Below are 6127 nucleotides of genomic sequence, written 5' to 3'. Positions count from 1 at the left end.
GGTTGCAAGAAAGGCCAGATGTTTGTGCTGAATATTTAAGCTTTCTTAGCCGTACTTGTGAACTTTGCAATGAACATGATCATTTTAGTACCCAATGCAAATTGTTTCATTATCGTATCGTGTCCAAAAGTTGTGATGACTTGATTTCCCTTGCACATCATAATGAACTTAGTTTGCTCTTGGGTTATGAAGAAATGAAACGTATATCTAAGGTTATTCCAGAATATGCCCTTGATAGAGTTATTAATCTTGATCTAGAGGAAATTTATATGTATTGTGCGGTGAATTGCATTGAAAATCCTTATATTGCCAAGTACATAAAGAAAAGAAAAGAAATAGAAGATGAAGAGAATACTAATGAAAGGGAAGAGGCTTCCCAATATCCCCCTATTATTTCTTATGATGAATCAGGTAATGAGGAGGAGCCTTCTATTCAACCAATCTCATTAATAAGGAGCTCAAAAAAAGAGGGTTAAACCCACACATGATGTGAAGAAGAAAAAAGAAAAGACGGAGAAGCAAAGGTAGAAAGGTATCCCTCCAAAATGATGTTGCTCCTACTACTCATTGTGATGATGATAATTGTTGTACTATCGATGTCATGGATCTAAGACTGACAGTAGAATGGGGGTAGGTATGAGGAGGCAAGATCCTAGCTATGGCGAAGTTGTACACACGAGTTTTACGAGTTCAGGCCCTTCGTAGAGGAAGTAACAACCCTACGTCTCGGTGCCCGGAGGCAGTCAACTGGATTATGTATGTGTGTGTTTACAGGGGGTGCGAACCCTTGTGCCAGTGGAGGGGGGTGGCTTATATAGAGTGCGCCTAGACCCCAGCCAGCCCACGTTACAAGGGTTTTAAGGTACATCAAGAGGGGCGTTACTGGTAACGCTAGCAATAAAGTGACATAAATGTCTATTAATTCTATGAAGTAAATGTCCGACCGTTGTCGTGCAGAGTGACTTTAGATCTTCTATCTGTCGAGTGGTAGTCGTCGCGGTCGAGTGACTTCAAGTCTTCCGAGTGGAATGCTTCGAGGTCGAGTGGATTATGCTATCCCTCGAATGTTTCTGGTTTTAGGATGATGTCCTAGGGGAGGGTGTCTAGGTGAGACCTATGACCCTACCCTAGGTACATAGCTTCATCATTAGCCCCCGAATGGTTCAGGGTTCGAGTGGAGAAGGAGTTGAGAACACCTCCGACTCAATTTCGCGCTTCAGAAGCGTCTTATTGGGACCAAATGAGCAATCACGATGACTTCAACTTCTTTTTCAGTCGCCTTGATCCATTCTTGGTTTTGTCGAGTGAACTTTTACTGCTAAGCTTCAAGTGCTGATATGGGAAAAATCTTCTGTCTGATAGGTTACTCTGCTGCTCGCGGATCTTGTGGGATTCAAATTTTGGGAAGCGCGCGGGGTGGAGGAGGCCACAGTAATCTGGTTGGATTAGGCAGGGCCGCCTCGATCACCGCGCCACCTTTTTTGCCACGTATCGCGCGCGCGACTGTTGCGGGATTCGATAGGACCGCCTGGACCCACTGGTCAGCCACTCAGAAACGACCTCATATAAGGTGCCGGATCGGGTTTTTTTTTGCATAGTGCATTCCCATTCTTCCTCTTTCTCCCCCGTTTCCTCCGCCACATCCATCTTTGCTCCCGGCGCCGCCGCTTTGTTCGAGCTCCGCCCGCTGCAATGGGGAATAAGAAGATGGTGGCCTTGGAGCGCGCAAAGAAGGCGACGGCGAAGGCGAAGGGGAAGAAGTCCAGCCAGGGCGGATCTTCTTCGAGGTCCGGCCTGCCGCGCGGCTGGATCCAGGGCGATTGGATTCGGTCGACGATTCATCAGGACGACATCGACGATCTGGTTGAGGGGGGACTGATCCCCCACGAATCGGCGCGGCACTCGGAGGGCGAGACCGAACCGCATCCGCAGGAGGGTGAGTGCGTTCTCCTCGCCACCCATGTTGGCCACGGGTTTTCTTTGCCTCCCCATCCTTTTTTCCGAGGCTTCTTGAACTTCTTTGGAGCACAACTCCACCACTTTTCCCCCAACACCATCGTGTACTTCACTACCTTTGTGTCCATGTGCGAGAATTTCTTGGGTTGTAGACCACACCGGGGCCTCTTCAAGCACATTTTCACGTGTCGTTCTCAGTCGGTAAAGAAGGACAACCCGAGTGATGAGAGGACGCACGTGATCCAGATGTGTGGGGGTCTTGGGATTGAAATGAGAGGTAAAAGCACTTTCCCAGCCATGATCCTTCCTAAGTCAGTCCAAGGGTGGCAGTCGACCTGGTTCTACTGCAAAGACCAGCCGACTCCAGGTTAGTCGATCGGACTTCCCCCCTTTTCCATGGCTCGAGTCGAGAAGCCCTTCGCCTTGAAAGTGACCCCGGAGGAGAAAGCGGAGGTGGAGGTGCTGGTCGAGCAGGTGGTCCAACTCATCCGTGATGGAGTGACCGGCATGGATCTGTTGGAGGTCTTCCTTAAGCGACACATTCAGCCGCTTCAAGCTCATGACCATCCGATGTGGATGTATTCGGGCATTGAGGATTCCACTCGGATCCACCCAGAATAGGTCGACGAGGATACGGTGGAGAAGTGGCTGAGGGGTATCACTGGCAACAAAGACAACCCCAGGGGGTCTAGGAGAGTCCCTCCACTCGACAACTCGCGCCAACCAGACAAGGTCCAACTCTAAATTGCCGAGTGTTCTCTTGATTTATCATGTAACTGCTTGTTGTCAACCGACTGATTTTTGCTTCGCTTGTTGTCTTTTAGGCCCTTGTTGAGATGTACTCTATGCCCAACGGGGAGCAGGAGCAGGATCCGGAGGGGGAGGTGAGCGGAGGCGAGAGCGGCGAGTGGCACTCTGATGAAGAGGAGGATGAGGAGAGTGACGGCCCGAGTGATGAAGAAGAGGTCGAGTCACCTCCCCGTAGGGAAAGGCGATCCAAGCACACTCACGACCCGACAAGCATCCATGACAAAGCGACCGCGCCGACTGGGCAGTCGTCAAAGCGCCCTCGGACGTCTTCTCCAGTGCCGACTGAGAAGGCACTGAAGCAACCGAAAGCTGTGCCCTCTCAAGCACCGACTGAGAAGGCACTGAAACAACCGAAAGCTGTGTTGTCAAAACCGCAGAAGGCCTTGCCCAAGATCAAAGTGGCCATTCTTACTGTTTCCGGGCAATAGTCGGACCTGATTTCTTGGTTTAGTACGAATCGAGTTTTGGTCGACCCACCGTGATAGACATGACCGACTGAATCTTGAAATTTGCAGTGCTGCTACCTCCGAGACTTCCACCCACAAGTATGAAGATGAATAAATGGAAGATGCAGTCACTTCCAACCCGGGTACAACTCTCATAATCTTGTCCCCAGTTACTCGGCCGTTTTGTTGGTCGATTAAATTCTGGCGATTGGTTCTTTTTGCAGCTCCTCCCAATGCCATTGAACTTCCAGACGACGACGAGGACGTGCCGCTGAGGCCCAGGAGGAACAAGAAGGCATCAGTTGGCAAGACATCCCAATCGGTGCTGGCGGCAGAGAAAGCGATTCAACAGCCTGAAGATGTGACTCGGGCTTCTGTTACTTTCGCTGATCCAGTATCGAGTGAACGCCCCACATCGTCGACTGTACCAGTGTTTTCTTCAACCGTCCAGCTTCATGCCTCGGAACTTCAAGCTGCTGCATCTGCACCGTCAATCCTATTCTTCACCACTCATCACGTTCCAGAAAGCCAGGCGGACACTGCTGCAGAAGCCATTCGCCAAGCTGGCATAATGATGGAGCGAGTGAAGGTGGTGCACGAAAATAGTCAGACTGCTTACGATGCCAGCGTGGCCCTTCGAGCCAATGTCCAGGTAAGTTGGCCTCCGACTGAACTCTTATCTTGTTGTTTGTTCTGTTAGGATACGCTACCTGAAAACTTTTCTCCGTGCAATTTCTTGTTATTCTGCACTTCGCATCTGTGCACCCAGTGGGTGTTTGACATCTTTGTTGTTTCACTCTTCCACTTGGTTTGGGCGGACCATGTCGAGTGGAATCTGAACCAGTGGGGGAACGCTAAGTACACCCACTGGGTGTAGTCCCGAGACCGCAGTCGACTGCTGGCAGTCGGTTGGGGTCTGAGTATGTCTTTCTCTCTTCTTCTCTCTCTTTTTTTCTTCCACTCGGTCTAGGCAGACCATGTCGAGTGGAATCTGAACCAGTGGGGGCACGACAAGTGTACCCACTGGGTGTAGTCCCCGAGACTACTGTAGAATGTTTGATTCTGCAGTAGTCTTAAAGTTTTATTCACTCGGAAGCAAATGATCTTTGATCTTGTCCATTGACATGTCTTTTACTAATTGTAGAAATCCTGTGCGCTTATCTCCAAGTTCGCTAAATTCGAGGGAAAGCAGGGACAACTCAACCTTGACTTGGAGCTGGCCCATCAGAACTTGAAAAAGGCTAAAGATGAAGTGGCTGGTACGGAAGGTAACGACCTGTCAACTGTTTATCTTAATCATCCCTCAAGTTATCTCTTCATTCTTCTGTCTGACCCGAGTTTATATCTTGCAAAGAAAATGAGGCAGGCTCTGGCGAAGAAGGACCTCGATCTTGCAGCTGCGCAAAACGAGGCTCAGGAGAAGACTGCACTTGCTGACAAAAAGCTGGCTTCGATCGGTGCGCTAGAGGAGGAAATCACCAAGCTGAAGACGTCTCTTACCGAGTCCAACCGAGAGGCGACTCGTCTGAAGAAAGATAAGGTGACTCTGAATGAGCAGCTAGAAAGCGTTTCTCGTAGGAGAAACGACCTAGAAGCTTATCTAAAAGCACTCGCCAAGAAGCTCTTCCTTATGCTCGAAGGTACTTTTCTTTATCCGACTGATTTACTGTTTGCAAGTCACCATGAACCGGTCGACTCATTAATTCTTTGAATCTGCAGAATTCTGCCAAAACTTTCAAGAAGAAACTGGATGGATCGAGACGGGCTTGGACCCCATCCTTTCTCGTGTCGGTGATGAGGCTGCCATGAACGTGCTCTGACTGGAATCCCGTGTTGCCAGCGTTACAAGCTATCTTGCTCGCCTGAAGGTGGCGGTGTCGCGCATCAATACGTCACTTTGGCCAAGGGCAACGCTTCAAAATGACCTCGAGTCTCTGATGACTCGACTCAATGAGGTCCCTGGTCGAGTGCAAGAATGGAAGAAGTCTTCTGCCCGATGCGGTGCTGACGTGGCTCTGTCGCTGGTTCGGGTCCACTGCAAAGAAGCCCGAGAAGAGAAGCTGGCGGCGATCAAAGTTGCCAACACAAAAAGGCATGACTTCCAATCCTTCATGGAAACCTTCATTGCTGCTGCCACTTAGATCGCTGATGGAATCAATCTGGATGAGTTCGTCGAGCCTGCAAGCCCTCCTCCTGCGGAGTGAACAAACTTTATATCTCGCCTTAAATTTGCCTCGGAATGCCGAGTGATTTTGTAACCATTAAACTCCATCGGGCCTGATGCCCGAGTACTTTTATCTGTGTTCTAGAACTTTAGGATTTATCTAAACTTGGTTTATCTTCTGAATGTGCTTGTGTTTGCCTTCGAGTGGAACTTGTTCTTCACTCGGAATAGTCTTTGTACTTGAGATGCAGTTCCGAGGAGGATGTCCCAGTCGACCTGCACCTCATCGTCCTTGTAGATTAGGATGGAGCGCACGTTGTATTTGTGGCGCAGCTCCGAAGAGAAGGTTGCAGTCGGCCTGCACCTCATCTTCCTTGCGGATGAGGATGGAGCTGATACGTCCATTTTGCATCATGCTTTTATATTGATATTTATTGCATTATGGGCTGTTATTACACATTATGTCACATTACTTATGCCTATTCTCTCTTATTTTACAAGGTTTCCATAAAGAGGGAGAATGCCGGCAGCTAGGATTCTGGGCTGGAAAAGGAGCAAATATTAGAGACCTATTCTGCACAGCTCCAAAAGTCCTGAAACTTCACGGAAGACGTTTTCAGAATATATAAAAAATACCGAGCGCAAGAAATTCACCACGGGGGCCACACCCTGCCCACGAGGGTGGGGGGCGCGCCCTACCCCCCTGGGTGCGCCCCCTACCTCGTGGGCCCCCTGGTGGCCCTCCGATGAC

The sequence above is a fragment of the Triticum urartu genome, chromosome 3A (assembly GCF_056163025.1).
Source record: "Triticum urartu cultivar PI428250 chromosome 3A, HENAU_Tu73, whole genome shotgun sequence".
In the NCBI taxonomy this organism is placed as follows: Eukaryota; Viridiplantae; Streptophyta; class Magnoliopsida; order Poales; family Poaceae; genus Triticum; species Triticum urartu.
Note: the sequence above shows the minus strand (reverse complement) of the source record.